The following is an 8,492-nucleotide window of genomic DNA, read 5'->3' as shown; positions in this document are numbered from 1 at the left end:
GACAGTCTGGTATTTGAGCTTTCTGTCTGGGAAACAAATTGAGAAAATACTGGACATATAAATGTCTGGTATTTTCTAATTAAATTGTATTATTATCATGAGTATCAGTACGTAGTTGCGTACTACCTGGCTGGTAGATGTGCTCACATTGCATGAGCACGTCTACCAGCCAGGCAATATGCAACTACGCAGTAGAGGGGGGCCGGGGCTGGGGCTGGGGCCAGGGAGGTATGAAATCCCCAGGTCTGGACTTGCCTGTGCACCCCACCGGGACCATGCATGGGACGGGCAGCACCCTGGGATCTGCATGCGCTCAGGTCAGCCCCACTTCCTGCAGGCTGGTTCCGCTCCTCCCCAGGCCAGTCCCGCTGGCTGGTTCCCCCCCCCGGCCAGCCCTGCTCCCCCCAACGCCCTCCTGCCCAGCCCTGCTCCCCCCAACCCTCTCCCAGCCAGCCCTGCTTCCCGCCGGCCAGTTCCTTCCCCTGATCGCCCCCGACCAGCCCCGCTCCTTCCGACCCCCTCCCAGCCAGCCCAGCTCCTGCCAGCCAGTTCCCCCCGGCCAGCCCCACTCCCCCCGACCTTAGAGCAGTTATTTCAAACGTGGCCGGCGGGCCACATGCGGCCTGATTGAATTTTTTTGAGGCCCGCAACTACATTTTTATAAAAGATCAAAGAGCATCCCACTGGCTGCTTTGAACATGCAGCCAAGTGCCTGTTCACAGCTGGCCGGCTGGCCGCTCTGCGCTCGGTGCCCAAGGCATGCACTGCTTACAAGGGTCTCTTGAGAATCAAGGATGCTGTTGCTGCCACCAGGTGGTGGCCTAAGAAAGGGGCTGGCTCAATGCTGGAGGAATAGGCCCACAAGATGAGAAAGGGAAAGATATAAACAACAGTTCAACCACAAGTAGCACAAATGTCCTCCACCTGTTCAAGGGTGGTGGTGGTCATGACAAACGTCCACCAGGGGGTGATGGACGACAGTCTGTCAGAAGACTTCCTCAGTGGCCCAATGAGGTCTTGTGCATCCACAATGGTGTTAAAATCCCTAGCTAGAGCCAGGCATTCACAAGGATCCAAAACACTGAGGAAGGTGGATGCCTGTTGATAGAAGCACTTCAGGCCTGGTATTAGGGCATAAATGTTGATCCAGTTGAGAATAATTCCTCCACACACACCTGGAGGCGCAGCAGGCACTCTGGCATGACCTCTGCAACCTCCAGTTCTCCAGATCATAGATCAGGGTGGCCATTCTTCCCAAGAGCATGGAGGAGTGGCTGAAATACACCCTGTCTCCCTACTGCAGAAGCCCACTGGCTTCAGCAGCCAGATTGGTGAAATCTTCTGCTGGAACATCAGAATACTCCCCTACCTGAATGAAGGTGAGCACCTGCACCTGCAGAGACTTGCCCTACTATAGAGTTTGAGTGATGCACAGAGTGGTCAGGGACATTGGTTCTGAAACAAAAAACAGGACTATGTAGCACTTTAAAGACTAACAAGATGGTTTATTAGATACTCTAAGACCATTATTGGACCTAACCAAGTGAGTTATAAGATCAAGAACACATATTCCTGCGCATCCAGAAATATATTTTATGCTATCAATTTGCTGACAGTGTCCGTCCGCTATGTACATTGGACAGACGTCTCAGACACTTCGCCAAAGGATCAATGCCCACAAAACAGATATTAGACAGGATCACAAAGAAAAAACAGTTTCTTGCCATTTCAACCAGAAAGGACATTGTCTCAAGGACTTGATTACCTTCATCCTGCTTCAAAGACCTTTTCAGACCACACTTCAAAGAGAATCCTCTAAACTGTCATTCATGCTTAAATTCGACACTTTACACTTAGGTTTAAACAAAGACATTAATTATCTTACCCATTACAAAGATAGCTTCCCCAACTATCACCTCTAATATCATTAGCTCACAGACATTTACCTCCCCCCCCCCCCCATTCCCCTTCTGTTCTGAAATTTGATTTTGTCCTTTTCATATGTGTTCATTTTTTTAAATTGTATCCTTTGGTATATATGGGTGTGACAATTTTCTTCCACTATTTGATCTGAGGAAGTGGGTCTGGCCCTCGAAAGCTCATCACCTAATAAACCATCTTGTGAGTCTTTAAAGTGCTGCATAGTCCTGATTTTTATTCCAGCTACACTAGACTAACACGGCTACATTTCTCTCTCTATTGGTTCTGAGGGAAGAGTTTGAGTGATGCACAGAGTGGTCAGGGACATTGGTTCTGGGGGAAGAATTTGAGTGATGCACAGAGTGCTCAGGGACATCCGCCATCCGGCCGGGCCCCTCCCTGCCCCGAGTCTGGGCTTCAGCGGCGCGTGCCGCCCAGCCAGGGCAGCCCGGGGCGCTCGCGGCGCCTTGCAGCAGCGCGCTCGGCGCGGGGAGCTGGGCGCCGCTTGGCTGCCTAACGCCGCAGGCACGGGCTGGATTCGCTTTTTTCCGGGGGTTTAATCGACTTTAGGTTGGGCTGCGGGAGCCTGACGGGGCATCGCTCCGTTCTGAGCCGCTCCACGTGGCCCCCAAGGGCAGCACAGAAAAATGTTTCTGTTTATTTAAAATAAAAAATGTGGACCATTTCTGGAAAAGAATGCGAGCGAGCATTACTAGTGCATGGGGGAAGCCCCGGCAATGCAAGATAGGATTGCATGGGCAGCCACAGCTAGCCTCTCTGTGCCCACTGCGCGCGCATTCTAGTAGAAGCTTTAATTACATCGTAATTGTAATAAAATTGATACTATTGGAGGGGAGAAGCACTGCTCCTTCCCTGATCCTCATGTTAGCAGCATTTAGACAGTATTGCTATTTGGAGCAACGTTTTAGACAGTAATGATGTTTTGGGCAGGATGTTCCCCAACATCATAGGTCAATTGAGTGTGTGAATCCTTGGCTGTAATAAGCAAGAAGGGGTCAGAATTATTAATATTCCCAATTCGAAAAATTATCGATACACTTCTTATATAGTCATCTTGTCCTTATTTCTCCGTTATTTCTCTTCTAGACTGACCTGTGGGAATGTTAGAGAAAAATGTTACGTTTTTCAACACGCTGCAAGCTGTTCAGAAGAAAAGTGGAGAATTTGATGTAAGATTTGTATTTCTGCTTCTTCGCCGTGGTCTGTTAGCTTAGAAGTGTGTCACTGTATGATGCTTCCCACTGGCAAATGAAAAAAATCATGTTCTACAATGTAAAATTAACCAAAATGCTTTTTCTATTAGACTCGTCTAAGCCAATGTCTACACTACCACAAAAAGTCAACCGAATGTATGCACCTTAAGCTATGTGAATAATGTTGCTGGAGTTGACATACCTTAAGGTGAGTTACTGTGGGGTCCACACAGGTGGGGGGGAGGGTGTAAATGGGAGAAACTTTCCTATCAACTTACCTTACTCTTCTTGTCAGGGTAGAGTGCAGAGGTCTGCAGTTGATTTGGCAGGTCATCACTAGATTGGCTAAATTGACCATCGGTGGATTGATTTTTGGAGTGTGGATCCCCACTGTAGTTTAGATGTAGCCAAAATATAAAGTGGATTAGGAATCCATAGTTTTTACTACAGCTACATCTTATTCTCATATTTGCAGGTGGGAAACTGAAGCAGATGCATTGACTTGCTCATGGTGACTCACTGAGAGTATCTGCAGAGGCTATGCTGACATACCTGTAGCTACCCTGGCATAATCCCTGAGTCCCATAGATGCAGAATCTGCTGAGGAAAGGTTTTTTTTTCCTCTTGTCATAAAAATATACGTCACCTAGTGACAATATTTGCATCTTCCATGAGGTTTAGGTTGGTATAGCTATAGCATTTAGGAGTGTGGATTTTTCATGTCCTTGAGCAACATAGCTATGTTAACCCTTAATTTTAAGTGGAGACCAACATAAGAACATAAGAACAGCCATAATGGGTCAGACCAAAGGTCCATCTAGCCCAGTAGCCTGTCTGCCGACAGTGGCCAGCACCAGGTGCCCTAGAGAGGGTGGACCGAAGACAATGATCAAGCGATTTGTCTCCTGCCATCCTTCTCCAGCCTCTGACAAACAGAGGCCAGGGACACCATTTGTATCCCCTGGCTAATAGCCTTTTATGGACCTAACCTCCATGAAATTATCTAGCTTCTCTTTAAACTCTGTTATAGTCCTAGCCTTCACAGCCTCCTCTGGCAAGGAGTTCCACAGGTTGACTACACGCTGTGTGAAGAAGAACTTCCTTTTATTAGGCCTTAGTTGGTGGCAGAGCCAGCAATAGAACCCAGGAATCCTGGCCTTTGTCCCCCATGCTCGTCTACTTAAATCAGCTGATAAAGACCAGAAGGGTTTCATATAGTCCATCAGGCTTTTCTCTTGCCTTGCTCTCAGCAGTGCTCTGTTTAGGGTACTGAGAGAGCCAGAAAAGCTCAAAAATGTGTGCTGTAACATGTACAAATCTTTAGACAGCGTCTGCAATCATGGATACTCAGGGGCCAGGTTTTGCTGAATTGATTATGGAAGGGAGCATTGTGGTGGTTTTCTGCCTGGCGGATCTGTGACAGTGTCAGAGCGGCCTCACCCTACCACAAAGAGTATAAAGGAGAAGGACTGTCATGAAAACTTTTCCAGAACTTCTAGTTTTCAGTTATTCTTCCATCTCCTACAAGGCAGACCTGCCTCATAAGTTTAAGTCTGTAGAGACAGGTGATCTGTCTCGTGTGATGAAAAGCAGTGCTGAGGGGTGTGCAAGCCCCAATGATGGATTTATTGCCTTATCTACTAGGAGAATAGTATGGTTTGTATCTCTTTCTCATTATGTTGTCCATCGCCAGGTGATTGTTGTACACTCACTGTTGAGATACTGAAGACATTAGAATCCTTTATTGTACAGGTGCAAGAATGACAAATTGAATTACTAGAAATCCCAGAGCACTTGGATATCCAGCAAGTAAGAAACAAGATTTTCACTTATTTATTTAATCTTAATCCTTTTTAGTTTGCCATTTCATTAAAAAATATCCTTACATGACCAGAGTTAAGTTGTAGGCATTTTTATTGGAAGATACTGTAGGACTGCTATAGGGTAACGGTAAATAAAAGGTTAGAAGTCAGAGAGAGCCGGACTTTTCTGTGGTGGGTGGATATAAGAAAGAAGTCTTTGTTGGTGTGCCAGTCATGTCCCTGAGATCAACAGAATTTGTTGTTGGAAGAGCAGGTGCAGCTTTATTTGCTTCAGTGGAATAGTACCAGTTTATGCCAGCTGACTAGCTTTTGGGTTCCCTTGTCTGGATAGAGCTTAAATAGTTCCTGCTCTTCTTGTTGGATCAATAAATAACTAGCAGCAGACTAGCTTGCTGTGTCCTTCGGACCCATTACTCCTTGGAAACCACATCTGCAGCAGAAGTAGGGACAAGCTAAAAAATAAAGTCCATGTTTTCTTTTAACTCCGACACACGGTGGTTTGACTTCATTCAGCTGCCTGATCAGCATTACACAGAGAAGAAGCCTGATTTCAAGCAAAGTTGAGTCTTTACTCGGTCTGGCTCAGAGGGAGCTCCGGTGAGGAAATGGGAACAAAAATATAAGACTTCATAAAGCAGCTAGATTCCATGAATAAAACCAGACAATGAGTATCAATAGTGGTTTTTTTTCTAGTATAGGAAGTTCCTGGTCTTCCTGAAGAGATAATTGGGTAGCTTCTGGGCAGTGGCACAAATATGTTTGCATGACTATTTAAAGGAATGCAAGAGTTTAATACCCCCTGTGCACTGGGAAGCATAAGGGCATGATTTTCAGCAGGCTGAGATGTGCAAATTCATTATGCTTTTACTTTGGTTTCAGCATACAAACATAAAGATGCTTCGTGCTGGGAGCTCAGGCCCTCTGTGGACAGGAGCTGCCAACACCCTTTGCAGTGTCAACAGTGCAGAGAGGCAGGTGGGAGCTGTTTTTTAAACCAGCTCTCTGCATAGACCAGTTTCTGCCTGCTGACCCATGCTGCTGCCTCTGCATTAGAGGCAGCAGCACAGTGTGGCAGGCAGCTTCCCTGCGGGCTCTTCATTTAAAACTCGGACCTGTGTGTTGGGACTGAACCAGCCTGCTGGTGCAAATTTTAAAGGGAGGGAAGGAGAGAGAGAAAGAGAGAGTGTTTGTGTGTTGTGGTTAATTGGGACAGGCAATTGCTTATAGATTAACTATCGGGTAAACGGTTATTCGGCTTAGACACTAACATCCCTACTTGTGGCTTGTGTGGATCAAGGGGAGTGAAAACACTCATAATATCTCTGTGCATTGTGCTTTTTGCAGCTGGAAATGTGGCTTTGAGGGTTCCTCCATCCACACTACTGGAGCAGCTCAGATCAGAAGAAAAGGGATGTGGGGTCAACCTGTTCCAAGAGATCCTGCCAGCCTCTGGTGCTGCACACACTGAGTAGAGGGCTTGCAGAAGCACCTTTGTGGGGAGAGTGGAAAGGGTTAGTGCAGAGAGGAGAAACAAAGAAGAAAAGGACAGAAACGTGCAGCAGTTCATATTAGCGCTCTCAGTGCCAGACGGACATGTTGGAGACTTCAGGTGCAAGTAACCCTGGTTTGCCTCCCGTTGCAGTCTATTGATAACTGCATTCTGAGACCTCTCTACACTTCCTGCCCCCCACATTCTCCACATGTTTCTGTGTTACTGCAGTTCTACCACATCACCCTGAGGGAGAGTACACGCAGTCAGAACTGCATATATGCTGATGAATGAGACACATTGTGTGTGTGACATGAGAATGGCTATTCTTTCCCCTTCAAAAGTTATTTTCCCTGTATTTGTAGAGTTTCATTCAGTTACAGTTATTTTTGGTTTTATGAGTTTGTAATAAAAGTCTATTTATGAAAACTTAATTCTTCTTTAATTCACATCCTATGGTAGCTGGGCCTGACATTGCACAATAATAGCACTTTGTGTATTTGCAATGTTATATTACCACCTTGCCTCTTGGGCCCAAACCTATGAGCCTTCAGTACCCCAGTTTCACATCCTAAGTTCCCCTCCGTGAGTCTCTTTGAACTGGACTCTTGGGGAAACCTTGCACACCCAAGTGGAGCAATGCACCCCTAAATTCCTTAATCTGGAGTGACTTTCAGACAGTGTTGTAAAAAGCAGAAGGATTTATTAATAGTCAGGAACACAATGAAGAAAGTCCTTGGTAAACAAGGGAACAGAGTTACAGGAAAGTCCATCAGGGTTGGTCCTGAATCCAAAGCTCTCTCTGACCCCTCCTGAGTCCCAGTCTGCTTCCAGGTGCTTCCCTTGCAGTTTGGAAAATTTGTTTTTCCTATAACTTTTATCATGTTTAGCATAAAATATATATTTGATATACCCATCAGAGATGCACTTTTACAGCAGTTGAGAGGGGAGCTGGCATTAAGATATTGGCTTAGAAAAATGATGAATTACTAACTTAAAGTAAATGTTTAGTAAAATAACATTAAGCTCTTTAAGAGCTTATTTGTGGCTCTTGGTCACTTACAAAAGAGGAATATATATTTAAAGATGAGGCAACTGAGGGATTGAAATGTGAAGTCACTTGCACAAGGTTGGGCAGCAGCATGGTGGCAAAAACAGAACACATCTCCCGACTCAGTCCTGTCTTTAACCAGAAGCCCCTCCTTTCTTTTGTCCATTTGCGGAATGAGATCTGGAGTTTCATATTTGTGGAGATTTCATGTGCCTTCAGTTATTTATCTATATAGACAGTGTGTCCAAATTACTAGCCACCGTTAGGTAATATACAATTGTACTTAAAATGAAGAGATGAAGGCAGTGATGCAAAACCACGTCTAGACTGGCATGATTTTCCGCAAATGCTTTTAACGGAAAAGTTTTTCTGTTAAAAGCATTTGTGGAAAAGAGCATCTAGATTGGCACGGACGCTTTTCTGCAAAAGCATTCGTGCTAATCTAGACACGGTTTTGCGCAAGAAAGCCCCGATTGCCATTTGCGCCATCGGGGCTTTTTTGCGCAAAACAGTTTTTAGCTGTCTACACTGGCCCTCTTGTGCAAAAACATTTCTGGAAAAGGGCTTTTGCCCGAACGGGAATGTCAAAGCATTTGCACAAGAAGCACTGATTTCGGACAGTAGAACGTCAGTGCTTTTGTGCAAAATCAAGCAGCCAGTGTAGACAACTGGCAAGTTTTTCCGCAAAAGCAGTTGCTTTTGCGGAAAAACTTGCCAGTCTAGATGCAGCCTGAATGTATGGCATCCGTGGTAAGGTAGTGCTGCCTAGTTTACATTTCATTTTCCATAGTAAAATGACTTTTAAAAATGAAAAGTGAGGACTGCATCTGAGTAGCCCTAATTGTACCTTTATGAAGTTTTTGGTTACTTTGTTCATGAGGGGACTTGGCAGAATTTGTTTTTATTACAATAAATTTTGACACATGTTTAATTAAGGCAATTTTTTAGATTCTTACCTATTTAAGTTTTAAGTTAAAGGAAATTATGGGAGGGGG

At 45.2% G+C, this 8,492-nt stretch overlaps 1 long non-coding RNA gene and 1 other non-coding gene across 11 annotated transcripts in view; both read left to right on the top strand.

Moving 5' to 3' along the window:
- LOC102454386 (uncharacterized) overlaps positions 1–7,786 on the top strand; it is a 133,137-nt gene extending 125,351 nt beyond the window's left edge. For 7 of the 10 annotated variants that reach the window (XR_016350143.1, XR_003089995.3, XR_003089993.3 and 4 more), the window contains 4 exons: positions 3,028–3,110; positions 3,245–3,342; positions 4,828–4,943; positions 6,302–7,786. This is a non-coding gene — a long non-coding RNA (uncharacterized LOC102454386). Of the gene's footprint in view, positions 1–2,271; positions 3,111–3,244; positions 3,343–4,827; positions 4,944–6,301 lie in introns of those variants that run through there. The other 3 variants (XR_001368517.4, XR_012905533.2, XR_001368516.4) reach the window with 3 other exon arrangements.
- LOC112546322 (small nucleolar RNA SNORA12) lies at positions 4,521–4,663 on the top strand. The gene has a single exon (XR_003090000.1). It is a non-coding gene; the product is annotated as a small nucleolar RNA SNORA12 (small nucleolar RNA).
- Positions 7,787–8,492: the final 706 nt, after the last annotated feature.

This window comes from Pelodiscus sinensis, chromosome 8, assembly GCF_052426305.1.
Source record: "Pelodiscus sinensis isolate ZL-2025 chromosome 8, ASM5242630v1, whole genome shotgun sequence".
Classification (NCBI taxonomy): Eukaryota; Metazoa; Chordata; order Testudines; family Trionychidae; genus Pelodiscus; species Pelodiscus sinensis.
Note: the sequence above shows the minus strand (reverse complement) of the source record. Positions and strands in the feature narration are given on the sequence as shown.